At 41.9% G+C, this 19,015-nt stretch overlaps 1 non-coding gene across 1 annotated transcript; it reads right to left on the bottom strand.

Moving 5' to 3' along the window:
• Positions 1-12,570: 12,570 nt before the first annotated feature.
• LOC145168212 (small nucleolar RNA R71) lies at positions 12,571-12,677 on the bottom strand. Its single transcript, XR_013741783.1, has one exon. It is a non-coding gene; the product is annotated as a small nucleolar RNA R71 (small nucleolar RNA).
• Between the last annotated feature and the right edge of the window lie 6,338 nt (positions 12,678-19,015).

Here is a 19,015-nt window from a genome sequence, read left to right as displayed (position 1 = left end):
ATGGTTAATTGCCAAGGTATGAGCTTCATACCTTCAAATGATCTGAGATGACACCCAAACTCTGGATCTATACTCCTTTCCTTGCTCCTTTCTCCTTCAACCTTCAAGATGCAATCAAAAGGGACCTTAATCTTCTCACATAAACTCAAGAACGAAGTTGGGTGGCTAGGGTTTCGTCTCTGGACAATGGAGGCTGCAAATGAAACCCTAGAAATGAGAATGAGATGCTTAAATAGGGTGCCAAGTCCCGAAATTAGGGTTTCCCAACCCAGGCCAGACTCGCCGAGTCAGTCTCCCCGACTCGCCGAGTCGGTCACTTAATCCGCGACACGGGTCACGCTCCGACTCGTCGAGTTCCTCCTTGGACTCGACGAGTTGACTCCTTTGACTTGGGGCTTTTATTTCCTTTCCTGGTCTTCCTGATTCTGGGTGTTACAACTCTCCCCCACTTAAACTAGACTTCGTCCTCGAAGTCCGCTACGTCCAACTGTTCTGCAATCTGCTTTCAACACTGCTGCCGGAAGAGTCTAACTCCCGCTGGCCACTTCCATTGACCTTTCACCCGGTCATTCAGACTAAAACTAATCATTGCATATAACAATCCTCAAGTGCACTCTAATTCTCAACAATCTTGAGAACACATCTTACCCAACTGTCCATCCATCTGGTACTCCCCGAGTACTTATGATGAACATCCTAGGTGCTCACCCTCTTTTCCTTGCGCGTTTTCTGGCTTCCCCAAGGCAACTCCCCATAACTAACCATCTCCCCTGCCACTGCGAAGAACATACCTTTCACGCTATCCATTACTCCAGCCATTTAAATTAGATTCCATCCTCGAAATCATTCCTTACCATTCCTTACTTGCTAACTACTCCATATTCCCACTAGAACAACAGAATTCACAGATCCACTTATCCCTGCGATCCACTTATACTTGGCCATAAATCAGATAATCGTGCTATGAGTGACTTGCCACTCCCCAGGCTATCCATGAAAATCCAAAATACCATTACCGCCGGAGACCCAACACTGTCTGAAACACTGATCTTCCTGGAAACACTGAACCGCCTGGAACACTGATTGCCTGAAACACTGAACTGCCTGAACATTGAACTGCATGAACACCGATTGCCTGAAACACTGAACTGCCTGAAACAGCATGCTGCTACATGGCTGCTTTTCCAACACCTCTCGAGACCTTCCTGGTCTCAATTCATTCGTCAGCCATCTGAAATATCGGGTTCCAACCCAACTGCGGAGCCAAAGGACTCCCTATTTTAGTTGCCTCACACGACCTCCGAACAAAAACCCTCTCTGGAACTAGTTGCCACTAGTTATCATGTCACTGAGACTCTAACAACCTCCTGATCCAACCGATCGGGTCCGTGGGTCGAATCCTGATGTTACCAAACCACGGCTAAACGTGACTGCTATATGACCAATTGTAGCCTTATGTCATAAATGACCTTAAGTCGTCCACTGCTTCCTTGCTCTCATAGCTATAGTGGCGCTTCTACAGTCTCATCTCTGGCTTAACCAGATCTAACCTGAAATGGTGGGTTCTACTGACCTTCTCGCGTCCTAACCACGGACTCGCGATGTCTACTAACCTAGTGAATGCTACGGCTACACCTGCAGACTTACAACACTCTAATACTATCTGACTGCTAGTGAATGCTACGGCTACACCCGCAGACTTACAACACTCTAACACTATCTGACTGCTAGTGAATGCTACGGCTACACCCGCAGACTTACAACACTCTAACACTATCTGACTGCTAGTGAATGCTACGGCTACACCCGCAGACTTACAACACTCTAACACTATTTGACTGCTAGTGAATGCTACGGCTACACCCGCAGACTTACAACACTCTAACACTATCTGACTGCTAGTGAATGCTACGGCTACACCCGCAGACTTACAACACTCTAACACTATCCTCAAATCATACAGTTGCCTGGGCTGTCTCCCCTTCTGACAAGGATGCGAAACTTATCCCAGTTTCAAAACTACTCCTACCTCTAAATCCTCGGATGATTCTCCCCCAATTTGATTCAACTAACGTCTTACAGCACACAATACTGGAAGGATTCTCAATCCTTCTTACCATTCTATGCGCAATCTGCTGAAAACCACGCTTACCGTTGCTAGTGTGCCAATACTAACCAGTCCAAAAGGTCACACCACTTCCAAGGATCCGAATACATCTCTGGTAATAACCCGCTAGACTCAGGAACTTCGAATCCCAACGGCTTCTATCTTAGCCGGAACGACTAGAATACCCTTCTGATTGACAAGGTACCCAAGCAATTTCACCTCGCACAACCAGAACTCACATTTGGAGTACTTTGCAAAAAGTCGCTCCCTCCTCACAGTCTCTAGCAGCTCTCTCAGGTGCTCCCCGTGCTGGAATATAACCCACCTATACCCGAACAACACCTTCCCGAAGGTAGTGAGATGCTACCGAGTCTCACACATACTTGCTACCGCTACTGCATCCGAAGTAACCTGCTCTACACGTGATGTCCTCCAACTATCATTCTAAAATCCAAGATATGCAGATAGCATATCACTCAATCGCAAGCAGGCCACAAAATTCCGAAGTATCATTATCATTACCGATGCAGAACCTTAACAATAGAATTATTACAAAAGGGAGAATTCAAACGACATACCTGCGATCTAGTGCGGCTCGATCTTGACTTCCTGCGGAATAATGGGCGCCTGAACCTGGACTCTCTCCACCACCAAAACAGGACAGCAAGACTTGAAATGACCACGCTGGTGGCAATGAAAACATATCTGATCCTTCTTACAATCCCGATACACATGCCCCCTTTCCCCGCACTTGAAACACCTGAACTTGTGACAAGCAAACCCATGAGTTCCTCCACACTTACCACACACCTCAAGGTCTTCCCGATTTCCAACACCCAAGTCAGCTGAGTATGACTCTTCACTTCTTCCCAATTGTCCTGAAATAAGTGCTCGCTTCCTTTTACCGCGCTGCCCATCCAAACCAATCTCCTTCTCCCGAGCTACCCCGACTACCTCATTAATCGATTGAGTAGTCGCTAACTGACCCTGAAGCTTAGCTGCTAACCCAATATTGTCGGGTAGTTCTTCGCGTACTGCTCGCAACTCCACTGCAGACAACTGAAAAGCCCTGCTTCCCACCGCAGGCGCCTCTACCCGGCCCTGACGGCCGTCAGTGATCCTTAAAGTGGCAGGGACAGGTGATATCATATGTACTGCCGGAAACAAACTCGGACACTGGGCCTTCCTGTGGCCCCACTGACCGCAAAGGAAACATATCAGATCTGACCCCTGAGTGGTGGTAGCAGTACAATCTCTGCTAAAATGACCAGTCCGGCCGCACCGAAAGCAGCCAGAATCACCATCACTACCACTCCTACACGCACCCTCGTGCGTCCTTCCCGACTTTCCGCATCGGCTGCGGCTCTGATGATCCCTCGATCTCAAATCTGACCCCTTGGGCCTTTTGCCCAAACCTGTGGTTACCTGAACCTCTTCCGGCTTCCTCTTCTTGATCTGCTCCAGATCAATCTCCCTCTCTCTGGCCCGAGCAATCATGTCCTCCAGCATTTTACAGCTGGACCTGCTCACAAACTGCCTGATGTCATATCTCAGCATTTCCTGATATCGAGCTTTCTTCATCTCCTCGTTCGCCACATACTGCGGAACCAAGAGAGCCCTCTCCCTGAACTTGGCGGTGATCTCCGCCACCGTCTCAGTAGTCTGCTGAAGATCCTGGAACTCTCGTGCCAACTGTTGTACCTCAATAGTTGGTGCAAACTCATCCCTGAACCTAGCCGAGAAATCACTCCATGACATCGCGTCCAACGCGGCATCATCCCCCAAGGCATGAACAACCTCCTCCCACCAATCCCACGCTCTGCCCTTCAGAAGACAGGAGGCGAGTCTGACCTTGTCCCCCTCGGGACACTGGCTCATGCGGAAAGCGTTGGCAACATCTGCCAACCATCTGCTGCTAGCAATGGGGTCCCTATCCCCATGATAATCTGGTGCTCCACAAGCTCTAAACTCTTGAAATGTCAACGTACGCGCTCCTAGCAAAGCCATCATCTCTGCGCGAAAGGCTCCAAGCCTCTCATCCAAAATCTCTAGTATACCCTCCTTGACCGTGCCAAAGATCACATGAGTCTGGTCTATGATATTGCGCGTGATCTCAGCTGATACAAACTCTATCATACGCTCCTCGAGCTGCTCGGTCCCTAAACCCGAGCCTGATCCCTCTCTGGCGCCTGATCCGCCCACTGGCCTTTCACGCAACGTCACCATGCTGAAAGCATATCACAATAACTATCAAAATACACTTCACTGCTGAGGGATTACACATACACACTACAAGTTCCCTGGCTTTGTCTTGGCCCCTCTTGAATCGAGTACGGATCCTCTGCTTTCAGTAGTACGGGCCCAAACTACCTTCCACATCTATCCGTACTTTATTCAAGAACTGCCTTGACTCTACCAAGTCCCTTCTACTGCTACTGATCTCTGCTACTCTCATCCTAGGCTCGCCCTAGGGAAAATCTCTGACTCCACCCAAACCAATCCTCAGCTGCTGAAGGCCTCCTTGTAATGCCAATTAGCCATCACCTGAATACCATCACATGTGACGAGGCTCAGATAATCCTTCGAGTAAAAGACTCGTCCCTACAACGGTTAGACTCAGACGAGAGCTGTGCAATAGGGCCAAATCCAGCACTCTGAGATTATTCAACCCTGATCACATGTGACGTGACGTATTCACCTGATGGCTAACTCCCATCACTCAGAGTCCTACAAAGCACAAAGCAAGCAACATTCGGACACAAGAAACTACTCAAGCAAATCTATTCTCATTACGAGAAACTGTACTAGCATACAATGCTAAGCTCATATTATCAGGCATAACCTAAACAGGCTATCCTACTACTGTCTACTTAATACAAGCATGCAATTCTCATAAAGCTAAAACACATATAGCAGGCACATAAGGCATCCTCCTAGATCCTTAGTCCTATTCTAGCATGTTGTCCTACTGAAACTGAAACTGATAATCATAACATAAACTTGTATGGGTAATTTGGGAATACTTACTTGAGCTCGGCTGATTGCATGCACCACACCCTTTTCTCTTTTCAAAATTCTTTTCGCTTTTTCTAAAACTTTTTCTTTATACTTTTTCTAAAATTTGTTTTCTTTTCTCAAAATCCTTTTGTAAACATGGTTTTTCTCTAGAAAACTTTATACCACTTCCTTAGTTTGAGTTCAGACACACCCGAAAGTGTGCCCGAATCCCTCAAACCAAGGCTCTGATACCAACTTGTAACATCCCAAAAACACAGTCTGAAAATTTCGTTTAATTTAATAATAAAAACCATAGTCGATAAACCTCATATAAAAATCATAAGCAATGTATCCCAAAATATTATAACAACTGTCAAGTATATCAGAGTATAAACATCCCAGGCTGAACAAATGGTGTGTGCACTGCAATCTTCCCGAGCTCCTCTTTTGAAAACTGAGTACCTGAAACCAAAACTGAAAACTGTAAGCACGAAGCTTAGTGAGCTCCCCCAAACTACCACATACCATACAATAACATATAAAGCACATACTGGGCCTTGCCCATTGCATCGGACTGAGGTCCGGACTAACTGGGGCCTTGCCCCCTGCATCGGACCGAAATCCAGACTAACTGGGGCCTTGCCCCCTGCATCGGACCGAAGTCCGGACTAACTGGGGCCTTGCCCCCTGCATCGGACCGAGGTCCGGACTAACTGGGGCCTTGGCCCCTGCATCGAACCGAAGTCCGGACTAACTGGACATAGCATAACATGATCATATCATATAACATAAGCATATATACTGCATACTGCATCGGACCGAGGTCCGGACTAACTAACACATAAACATGCCTGAATCACAAAGACATCAAGCATACTGAACTACTGCATCAGACCAAAGTCCGGAACTACTGCTATCTAAACGGGCCGGCATTGTGGCCGTAGACCCGTTCCTACTGGAAGGAAAACTCACCTGTACTACTGAACTCTGCTGATAATCCTCGGGCTGCTAATCGACTATTCTCTGAAGCGCTGCTCTCCTAGCTCACCGAGCTACCAACACCAAATAATAGAACTTAGCCTAAACTGTCCTCCAGAGGTCAACTAAGTCAACTCTGGTCAAGGTCCTGGTCAAAGTCAACCTTCCAGTTGACTCGACTCGCCGAGTTGTTCTACCAACTCGCCGAGTCCATGCTCCTCAAATCCCAAACAACCCCGACTCCACTCGTCGAGTCTAGCGAGAACTCGACGAGTTCTCCTTCATCTAACACTTCGGGACTATCTTGAACTGACTTGCCGAGTTGTTCTACAACTCGCCGAGTCCATCTTCATCGGCTAAGGAGATTGCCTTGGACTCGCCGAGTTCCTCCTTGAACTCGTCGAGTACCATGATCTTCATGCCCATCACGGGTACAGACTGGCTGAGTCCTTCTCTAACCCCACTCACTGATCCGACTCATAAACAGAAGGGTTTGGGTTTTGCGACCCGACTCGCCGAGTCCATGAGCTGACTCGCCGAGCCCTCCTTGTGACAACTCTATTATGTCGATTTCAGTCTATTCCAACACTTCCAACTCATAGATCTGGACTCCTTATGCTAGCATTGCACGTAAAGTTGCTAATTTTACGTTCATGCAAGGTGTTATGAGGCTAGAACACCCTAATCTAAATTACAATGGAGGTCTAAGTCATGAAAGGAAGCCATAGCTGAGTAAAGCTTCTCACTCAGAGCTTCTAGAGCTCAGAAATGCTCAGATCTAATCTCTATTCGTCCTCAAAGGCTCAATACTCGGGTTGGCCATGGAAATGGTCCCAAAAGTGACAAGATACTAGCAAAGAAGGGGATCTAGATGATTAATAGCCAAGGTATGAGCTTCATACCTTCAAATGATCTGAGATGACACCCAAACTCTGGATCTATACTCCTTTCCTTGCTCCTTTCTCCTTCAACCTTCAAGATGCACTCAAAAGGGACCTTAATCTTCTCACATAAGCTCAAGAACGAAGTTGGGTGGCTAGGGTTTCGTCTCTGGACAATAGAGGCTGCAAATGAAACCCTAGAAATGAGAATGAGATGCTTAAATAGTGTGCCAAGTCCCGAAATTAGGGTTTCCCAACCCAGACCAGACTCGTCGAGTCAGTCTCCCCGACTCGCCGAGTCGGTCACTTAATCCGCGACACGGGTCACGCTCCGACTCGTCGAGTTCCTCCTTGGACTCGACGAGTTGACTCCTTTGACTTGGGGCTTTTCTTTCCTTTCCTGGTCTTCCTGATTCTGGGTGTTACAGTTCGGATCTAACTTAGAACGAAGAAGTTATGCTTCTTCGAAGTTTCGCATTAAATCCGATACGTCTATGGATATCGCAAAATAGCGTATCGGAGAAGGATTGCTTATTATCCTAAGTGATCTAAACGAAAATCTTAGTATCCGTTAAACTGAGAGCGTGCATATAGAGAACATCCAAATATGACTTTGTATAAGGAAGTTATGATTTTTCTAAGTTTTAACGCAATAGTGTGCAACACTGATATAAAAATTTGGAACGGTTTATTATTAGGAAAAACAATCTAAACAAGAGTTGAAGATCTCCTCCATACCTATCCGTCGATATAAAGACAATCGAGAATGGATATCGTATGATAAAGTTATTATTTTTACATGGACTTTAACAATCTAAGCCTGTAAAAATATAACTTTAAAAATAAAGTCAAAATTATTCAACAAAGTCTAAACGAAAGTTGTAGATCTCGTCAATAGCTACGCGTGGATATAAAACCCATTGAAAACGGAGCTCATATGAAGAAGTTATGAGTTTTCTAAGATTTTATAAAAATCTGTGCGCAGTCGAGCACACAGACATGATGTGCGGCGCGCACTGACACACCACCCAAATCGCGACACATGGCACCATAGGATTTTGACACGTCAGCATACCCGACAACTTGCACGGCGCGCAAGGGATCATATTCGCGGTGTGCATTCAATTTCTGCTATAAACAGGCGTGATTTCCAGCTCTTTATTCTCACCTCTCACTCAAATTCTCTCTAAGTCTCTTCGAGCTTTTAGCCCTTTTACTCCCTAGTTTCCCGCTACTTTAGTAAAGCCCAGTGGTGTTAAATATCTAAAGAATAGAAGCTCTCAGTTTAGAGTTATACCCGTATAATTCCCGGTTATCGTTAGATTACTCTGTAAGTCAAGTTATGCGTATTTATTTTAAGTGTAACTTTTTATCAGTGTTGCAGAAATCGGCCTAATCGGCGATTAATCGCTAATCGGACCTCCGCCGATGAGATTTATTGCTAATCGGTCACTATAATCGTGCTTGGTCAATGCAGGTCAAAGTCGGAATTTATCGGACCTAATCGGACAGAATCGGACTTAATCGGACCTAATCGGGTTTGGTCAATGCAGGTCAAAGTCGAACCTAATCACCGATTAATCACTTATTTTGGAGGATTAAAGTTAGATTTATAAATTTTTGAATAATTTTCTTAAGAATTAATGGTCCCCGATTAATCTCCCGATTAATCCCCGCCTAGCCGATTAATCCTTAATCGCTAGTCCACCGATTAGCGATTTCTGCAACCATGCTTTTTATTATAGTCATAGTCATTATTATGAACCTATAATTAATATTTATCAGTGATTCCAAGTCATCATACTGATTGATCTACTTACGGAAGTGATGTCTAGGCTGGATTTAGTGAGGTGTTTAAAGTGGCATTTCCAAACAGTATACTCTATATACCAAACGGACCCTACCTCCGATATGATCCTACCTGGTTATTCCTTACTTGATAGATCTTGATGTAGAAATTGGGATTATTGAGGAATCTAGACTATCATTATATAGTCGCCAGGATTATGAAATTAGACTAAGACATAATGTTATACATCTAGGTCTTTTGGAAAAATGTTAAGGCGAATCACTGCCCTAACTTCGAGTCACCTACTTTTTTCAGGTGAGTGTGTAGTTACTATCAAGTACATAATAATAACAAAAGTATTTATACTAAGGAAAATTATTTGTTACCTGAATTATATGTATTCTGTGTTATCTATATAACTATGATCGTATTGCTTATTAGGAACTATATTGGACATACTTACCTTTAGTATAGTCTGTATTAGTTATAATAAGACTTGTATAAGGTATTTAGTTCCAAATAAGTTGGGTATTGATTAGGTATCATTCTGGGTAGAGTGTGAGATCAGATTGGAGTGTTGTATTCATCCTCTTTCTTGGATGACCAGAAATGGTGGGTCCAGATCAGACAACTGACAAGTATGTCTGGGTCATCGACCAGAGTAGATGACAACACTTGACTATTCTAGGCGGTCTAGTAAATTACATTGCGAGTGTGGACTTCTAACCCACAGACGTAGATAAGTTATTTATCAATAACTCTGAACATTGGTTTTTTTATATGACTTACACTGGCCATGGACTCCCATACCTGTGTAGTAACCAAATACTCAAACGGTTTATTTGGTAGGGTAATTCCTCCAGATAATCGTTGTCTTAGGATTTGTGAGAATTAGTTGGGATGGGTAGAATGTCTTAAGGATATTTATGTCAGATTGTATATACCTATTTATCTGTCAATAATTGTTTTCAAGAATGATATTATGATTTATTATCATTAAATTGTTATGGGCTTGAAAACCCCTACGCATCTCACCAGGTTTCCCAAACCTGACCCACTCATTTTATGTGCATCATAGGTAGTGGATGTAAGGTTGATGAAGCTTAGTTAGAATGTCGAGTGAAATAAGAGATGTGCCTATTATAGTATTTTAGGACCTTTTAGATATTTACGTTGTAATGTATGGTTCGATATGAACGATGACATCCTCGAAGTTTTAATATAATGAAATAACTTTGGTTATCTCAACAATGTTTTATTTAAACTAGGAACTTACTGATATTGCCATATTTATACGTAGTTTTAGGCAATATTGATCTACATTTTATTAAATATTTTGGTTATTTGCACAGAATTATGGTACTTATAAGGATAAATTGTTATGTGCAGCCAAATAGAAGTATTTTCAAAGAAAGGGACCAGAAGTAACAATACTTGGAACTTTGGGGGGCTTGAAGAAAAGAAGAATGAAAAAACACCCAAAAGACGTATTCACGACGTGACCAGTTCATGGTTCACGACGTGAGTAGAGAGTTTTAGAAGATAAGCATCCGGGTGAAGGAATCCTTGCCGAACACGATTATTTCGAAGTTCACGACTTGAGTCTTAAATTCTCACGACGTGAACGGGAAATTTAAAAAGATATTATAAATATCTTTGCCCACTACGATTTGGGGAGACTTTTGGCTGAAGGAAGAGGTTCCAGGAGGCGATTTACAGCAGAAGTAAGGTCCTGGAAAAGGGTTTTCAACACCAAAAGAGTAAAAGTTCATAATTTGTTTACTTGTTTGATACTTATAGACATGTTTTCTTATTTGAGTTGTGTTTATATGTTAGTTGCTACTATGAGCAGCTGAATCTAGCTACTCTTATCTAGCTAGATGAAGCTTCTAACTTATGAATAGCATAACTTTATATGGATTTAATTAGTTGGTGAATTGCTTGTGTTTGATTTATTGTTACCTAGCATGCTTAAGTTGTTGCTTTAGTTGCTTAAATTCGTGTTATGTGTAGCTTAGTGACCATTAACTGCATGAACTTGATAACCTAGTAATTTAGTGAACATTGAATTGCTAGAGCTAGGATCGACCAAAATCTTAGTTAGTAATTGAAGTAATTAACCTTGCTGTGCTAGAGAACATAGATTATGACCATAATTGTGTTTGCATGATAAATCTTACATAGCATATTCATAAACATAATTGGTTCTGTGTTTAATTATATGTGACCATACATAGTTTTACATGAATTAATTAACTGTTGGTAAATTTAGACCTAAATTACTAATATAATAACAACCAACTTGATAATCCATAATTATTAGCTAGCCATAAGGACGAAGTGGATTCGAACTAGATAAGAGTGTGTTTTTAATTATTGATTGAATTTGAGTTAAATTAGTCTGATCTTGCAAAATCAGATAAAAACCCTTTTAGCTTGTTAATAATTAGATTAATTTAGTAGTAAATAGATTAATTAATAACACCGTTCCCTGTGATCGACACCCGACTTACCCAAGCTATACTGTAATCTGACTAGGTACACTGCCTACAAGTGCATAGTTAGTCTAAGTTTGTTAGGTTATAAATATTAAAATTAGTGGGTACTTCCCTGCACATCACTTACGCATCTCAATTTAATAAAGCGTAAAGAAAAAGTTTTAATTGGTTATGGAAAATGGGGGATGTCACACCGTGGGCATAAGATGACAAAACAGTCAACTAGTCCCTACTCGCCATGTCGTGGCGGCCTAGTTCCACGTCGTGGGGAACATTCTGATTAGCTTAATCGAGTTAAGTTGCTTTTAACTCAAAACCAAAGGCTCAAAAACCTATTAGTGGGTACTTCCCTGCACATCAAGTTTTTGGCGCCGTTGCCGGGGAACGGCTTAGTTTATTATTTATTTATTTGCTTTAAGTTAACCGATCCTTTTTGTGGGATAAAACCCGCAAAAAATTAATTTTCCAACAAAGTTTATTTTTTTTTCTCTGTTACAGGACTCACGACGGGAGCATATAGTCTCACAACGTGAGAACTGTGATTTTTTTAGTTTTCTTTAGTTTTTAGTTTATTTTTCTATTTTAGTTCAGTTTTACATTTTTATTTTGTTTAGTTTGCAGGAGTTCATGACCAGAGGCTCTAACACACCTTTGGTGCCACCACTTGAAGATCCGGAGTCAGCCCTTCACAAAAATAAGAACAAGAACGCGAAGGAAGATCAAACGCCAAAGAAGATACCCTTGCAAGAACTAAAATCAACCTTTTGAAGGAAGTCGGGGAAGAAGACTAAGACAGTGGAATCGAGTTCAGCCTCAAAGGATAAGGGCAAAGTTAAAGAACTTGGTCCAATTCCTATTCCACATGAATCAGAATACGAATCCGACGCAGAATTTGGACTTTATACGAGTGAACCCGAGAACGAGCCGGAGAACGAAATGGCGAACATTGATGAGATGGCCATGGGGGACTACAAGAAGCGCATTCGAGATGATGTGGGGCCGGGTTTAGTACATCCTACGATTCCTGCCAATGCTACATTCGAGTTGAAGGGACATATCCTTACTGCACTTAAGGATATCCCATTTTACGGGAAGGATCACGAGGATGCTTTCAAACACTTAGACGAGGTGAACGATATTGCGGATAATTTTAATACTCCCAATATCCCAAGGGAGACAGCTTTGCTAAGGATGCTACCAGTCACTTTCAAGGGAGCAACAAAAGACTGGTTAAAGGCACTCCCACCTGGTACAATCACCACATGGGCCCAATTGCGTGAGAGATTTCTAGATCAGTTTTGCCCACCCTCCAAAATCTCTAAACTCAAGAAGGCGATTGCCAACTTTGAGCAAAACCCGGGGGAGTCATTATACGAGGCATGGGAGCGCTACAAGGGGTTGTTAAGGAATTGTCCTCAACATGACCTAAATCTTCAGCAAGAAATGTCGATATTTTATGATGGGGTGAATGTCATGACTAGACAACTCCTTGCTTCACAAGGAACACTAACAAAGAAGAACCCAATTCAGGCCAAGGAGCTGGTTGAAGAATTTTCAAAGCACTCTCGTGAGTATCACAACCCAGGACGCGATGGAATGAAAGGCAGTGGAGGTGCACAAACTGAAGAGATGGCTGCTGTGATGGCAATGCTTAACACTATGGATATGAGATTGACCCAAATGGACCAATCAATTCATGCAATTCGAGTTGGTTGCGAGAGATGTAGTGGCCCACACTTGACAAAGGATTGCAATATGGATGAATATGGAAACAAGAAAGCTCAAGTTTGCTATTCGAGTGGGGACAAGTATGATGAAGATTGGAGAAAACCAAAGAAAGAGTGGCTGCCTTACGAAGAATACAAGAAGCAAAAAGAAGAGAAATTTAGGCAAACTGGCCGAGGCTTCTACCAAAGAGAGCAACCACCAGTTGAGAAGAAATCAGAATTAGAGACCATGTTGATGAAATTCATGGAAGCTTCAGCAAAAAGACACGATGCTACTGACACTGCAATGGAAGAACAAAGAACTATATTGAAGAATCATCACGAAATGATGATAGATCAGCAAGCATTAATAAAGAATCAGCAAGCCTCCATCAATAACCTTGAAGTACAACTTGGTCAACTTACCACTTTGGTTAATGAGAAGATGTTCCCGAAAAATCCTGAAAACAAAATCCAATCTCACGTAATGGCCATAGATATTGAAGAAGAGGTGGTTTCTGAGTTCCTAGAAGCCTTAGAAATGGAGCCACAACAGCCCGATCCAAAGCCAAAGAAGCCGAAGCTCGAAATTGAAGAATCTGCTGGAATACCCAGTTCACGTCGTGAGCCCGCCATGCTCACGTCGTGGGCTCAGTCTGAACAAAAGAAATTCGTATCTGTTCCAGCTTATAAACCACCTTTGACATTCCCGTTTAGAGCTAATCTCAGTCCACTGGAGAGAGAACATCTGGAGTTTATCAAGCAATTAAAGGGTATTCCTATCAATACTCCTTTCATTGATTCACTTGCAAAAGTTCCAGAATATGCAAAGTTCTTACAAGACTTGTTAGACACTCGTCAGCAATTAAAGGAGAATTCTAAGGTGATTCTAAGTGAGCAAAGCTCAAAAGCTGTGTTGGGAGAAGTACCTAAGAAGATGGGGGATCCTGGACGACTCACTCTCCCATGTGAGTTTGGGAATAATATGAAGATTTATGCTTTAGCCGATTCTGGGGATAGCATAAATTTGATGCCTTATTCGTTTTATCAAAAATTAAATATTCAGAAGTTGAAGGCTACAAAGATGACTATTCACATGGCGAACCGTTCAGTAACGCAACCCCGGGGCAATGTGGAAGATATTTTAGTAAAAATTGGGAAATTCGTTTTTCCAATAGACTTTGTGGTATTGGATATGAAAGAAGATCCCAATGTACCGATCATTCTTGATCGGCCGTTACTTAACACTGCTGGAGCTCTGGTTGATATACGCGAGTCCAAGCTCACCTTGAGAGTTGGGGATGAGAAGGAAATTTTTGGGATAGAAGATGGCTTTCAAGGGAATCATGCTCAAGAAGAGGTCTTCAACATTGATGAAGAAAATGAACTTGAAGAATTAGAGAAGCTCATGGAAGAAGAAATCAAAACAATTCAACAAGTTAAAAGAACAAAACCAAGAGCATCTGTTCCATTTTTAGTTGAAGTCATTGCCTACAAATCAAACTTCTTGGGTGAGCAAGGAAGATGATGAGATGACGAGTGACGAAGAGGAGGTTACTTCAAAAATAACAAGTCCAGTGGTAAAGGAAGAAAAGGATACTATGGAGTGTAAGATAGAGACTAAAGGGACCAAACGCAAGCTTGATGGAGACGAGGTCAAAGCTAAAAAGGAAAATTCGAAAAAGGCGTACAAAAGATGTGTTCAAGCTTACAAGAGGCGTTTCAAGGAACAAAAGATCCTAGTGGTGGACTCTTCAGATGATTCAACGTTGGAGGCACGGAGTCCAGCTCAAGACTCCTCAAAAAGAACCGCTTCTCGGGAGGCAACCCGAGTTTGGTTTGCATTTTCTTTCTTTTTCTTTTTAGTTTTTGCATTTTAGTCTTAGACACATAGATCATATCATCAAACTCACTTTATTCATAATTAAACACTAAGTGTGGGGTCCCTAAAAATGAAGTAGTAATTCAGAATTTAGATAATAGACAAACCTGGATAAAAATATATATATATAAATTGTCATACAGTATTCACGACGTGAGTTCTGAATAAACCGGACAATAGGTCTTTGATACATATCAGCACATTTTCTGTTAAACTAAATGGCCCAAGTCTAATCCATTTCAGCTAAAGAATGAATGGCCCAAAATTAAGCCTAGACAGAACTCACGACATGATTCCTTAGAGATTCACGACGTGAACAGTGAAAATCACGGGACCACAGATTAAAGAATACAAAATCACTTTGACCCACTCATTCTTTATTCCCACGAGTTGAACACAAAGACTGGTCCCCCATTTTTACTCCGATTTCGGCCGACAAACAATCTGTTTTCGTTTTTGCTTACGTAATCTTCCGATCTAAGGTAATACTTCTTTATTCTCATGTCTATTTCTTCTCTAATAGTTGAAACTTAGGGTTAGGGTTTGTAATTAGTTAAAATGTTGAAATTGTTCCCTAAAAATCCCGTAATAGCCTTGGAATGTTGATGATTTGTGGTTGAAATTAGCATAGGAGTAAACCCTCAGCATTGTATTGGCCGATTTGTACAGGAACAGAACATAATTTGACATCGATGACGAAATCACGACGTGAATTCTTAGGAATTCACGACGTGAATTCTGGGCTGAACAGTTTTCTGTTTCCTTTATTTCTAAACTTGTGGGTTGTTTCTTGTGGCTGTGTTTGTTGCTTGTTTTTGCAGAAATGGGTCCTAGAAGGGAGGCACCTCTTGGAGTTGCGGGTTTACACCCATTTTACAATTTTCCCACAACGATGTCACGAGACATCTTGACACGATGGAACAACAAATTAGGGTGGCTCTACAACCGAGAGATTGGTGTTGCTCCTACAATCAATTGGACGCGGTTAAGGGAAGTCGGGCTCGTGGAAAGGCTGTCCCCGTTTTTGACAAAGATATTTATTGGAGATGGGTATTCATTCACTTGCTCGGGTTGGCTCAACCTATTTCGGATCCAAGAGCGGGTGTATAAGGAATTTTGTGTTGAGTTTTTCTCAACAGTGACGTTCCAGGAGACTGTCCAAGACCCACATTGGCCGCAAGCTTTGGTATTCCGGTTAGGGGGTGAGTATCGGGAGTGCAGCCTCGTTGAATTCGCTTGGAGGGTTGGACTATATGATCGACAAGAAGCAATGACTCCCGAATTTGGTATGTTCTTGAGCGAGGCAGCTAGAGGATACACGGAGGGTCTCACTGGATATGCTTTCTGGCATAATATTGCATCCAGGATTTTTAATTTCGGAGTATCTCCCGAGAGTAGTATTCGGTCCCCTATCCACCGCTTACTCCACCGTTTCATCACATTCTCCATCAATCATAGGAGGCATGGAGATAAAGTAACAAAGCGAAATCTATTCTTCTTATGGTGTATCTTGCAGCCCGGAGTGTGTTGCAACATTCCATATTTTTTGGCACGTTTTTTGGCCGGGTCTGCAGCTAGTTCTCGCCCGGGGAGCCCTATTTGTGGAGGGCAATTTATTACGTGTATGGCCCGCTCATATCATTTGCTTGTCCCTGATATTACTCGTTCCATGACTTGTGTGGATGAGCATGAGTTTGGCATGGGGTATTTGGAGACCATGCGGGTTGTCAGAAACTTTGGGTCGCATTGGGGAATGGTACCTTCAGATGATGAGGGTAATGAGGGTGATGAGCAGCCTGATACACAACCAGAACAACAACCACAGCCACGACCTAGGAGAAGAAACGTGAGAGGAAGAGGAGAGAGAGGGCAGCCAATGCATCCACCCGCACCCATGGTAGGATCACATATTGGGGATGATATGGCCGGGTATTTCGATCAGCTTTCTTTGAGTGTTAACTGGATTGGAGGGACTATGGAAAATATGGTTCAACATTTCCATGTGGAGCAGCCTCCTCACCTAGGGTATCATTACCCAATTTGCCCGAGGTGGACGGAGTATCGAGGACATGGAGGAGATGGGGCGGGCACTAGTGGAGCAAACGAGGAGGATGAAGATGATTGATCAATTAGTTTTATTTTGTTTATTTTAGACTTGTTTGGTTTGTTTTTATTTTGTTTTTAAATTTGTTTGGATTGTAAGACTTTAAGATATTATGTTACTTTGCTCTTCTTTGGTTGTTAACTTTCAGTTTGCTAAGGAGTCTTGGGGAAGGAGAAAGGTCAAGTCAAGAGTCGTGTTCGTTTAAGCAAGTGTCGTTCAAGTTTAGAAGTTGAAAGTCGAAACCCACAATTGGAAATAAGTGTGGGGTGAGCCGAGAGAGAGGTTATAGTTAGAAGATTCGTCAAAATACACTGAATTTAGAAGAGTCTTAATTCGTTAAGATGTTGAGTGGAGTATATGTATTTACAAGGAACAAGGCAGCTTTCATTCTGGTTTACCGAGAATTCACGTCGTGACCCTATATTTCTCACGTCGTGAACAAAATTCCAAGGAAATTCAGAATGTGCGATTCAGCAACCTCACGTCATGAGCCTGTACTGCTTCACGTCGTGAGTTGTGAATTTCCACCATATTCATTTCGTTATGTTCTTCTTCATTACACGGAATTCCTACCATTCTTTATGACACTTTTGTGACGATTCGATAGGCTGTTTTCTCTAATATACAATGTGGCGTATGCTTTCCCACATTGACTACATGATTTGGAGGCTTGCACCATTCTTTTTGAAGATTGAAGTTTTGATTGATGGCTGGTTTCGCAAGTTCAAGTCTAAGTTCTTATTTTAAAGAGGTCCATATTCGACATGCACGTTTTTCCACACTTTTAGAGTTTTGATCACGCCACTATCCCAGGGGAGTCTGTTCCTTTTTCTCCCTTCTCTTAATTTTTATATTACTTTAAGCATACAATGAGGGCATTGTATGAAATAAGTGTGGGGTAGGGGGTAGAAAAAGTAATTTTCTAGATAATTTGGTAAACTTTTAAAAATTTTAAGTTTTTATTAATTGGATCTAGTAGTAATCATTTGAACTGTACTTGCTAGTGGAATGATCCGATAAGAGCTCAAATGTTTAGTTGAGCCGATATACGTTATAATGCATTTGTGGCCTCTCTAATTTTAGTGAAATCATGGAACAAAAACATAATCCCGCTTGGTTTGAGGGATGCAATATGTTTAGCAGCCTAAACTTGAAATGTATCCAGGCAAGATATGTCTTAACCAATAAAGGTTGAAGTTAAGTGCCCCTGCTTAAGCATGTAGGTTTTTGAGTGATATTTTAAAAAAAAATGAGTTATACATGTAAAAAAAAGAGAGAAATTACTGAAAAGTAAAAATTCTTGAAGAATTTTGGAGCTATCAAAGTTGAAGATCAGAAGATCAAAGTTCTAAAGAATCAAAAGTTGAAGATGCCAAAAATCATGAAAGAAGTGAATTCAAAGAAATTAAAGATCAAGCATCAAAGAAAAGAAGAATTCAGGAGCTCCAAGTTGTGGTATCTTCTAAAAATTTGTAATTCTCTAGTTTATGTATGCTTGGATAGCTTTACAAAAATACTTTGAGGTTAAGTAGGATTTCTGGGGATGGATTCGGAGGGTTGCATAAAATGAGCATTGTTCGAAAGAAGTGGGCGAGTGTTTATGAAGATTGTGAGTATTTAAAGTATGGGGGGTTACTTAGGAAAAATTTTAGACACAAATGCATGCGTTGAGGTCTTGGCATAATGGCTGAGCTGGAATTGGATTGTTCTATGTAATGCTAGTGATGAAGGTTTAAGTTTAAATAAGTAGATTTGCTTGAGGGCAAGCAAAGCCTAAGTGTGGGGTATTTTGATATTGCCATATTTATACGTAGTTTTAGGCAATATTGATCTACATTTTATTAAATATTTTGGTTATTTGCACAGAATTATGGTACTTATAAGGATAAATTGTTATGTGCAGCCAAATAGAAGTATTTTCAAAGAAAGGGACCAGAAGTAACAATACTTGGAACTTTGGGGGGCTTGAAGAAAAGAAGAATGAAAAAACACCCAAAAGACGTATTCACGACGTGACCAGTTCATGGTTCACGACGTGAGTAGAGAGTTTTAGAAGATAAGCATCCGGGTGAA

The sequence above is a fragment of the Lactuca virosa genome, chromosome 3, assembly GCF_052849685.1.
Source record: "Lactuca virosa cultivar CGN04683 chromosome 3, Lactuca_virosa_CGN04683_v6, whole genome shotgun sequence".
Taxonomy (NCBI): Eukaryota; Viridiplantae; Streptophyta; class Magnoliopsida; order Asterales; family Asteraceae; genus Lactuca; species Lactuca virosa.
Note: the sequence above shows the minus strand (reverse complement) of the source record. Positions and strands in the feature narration are given on the sequence as shown.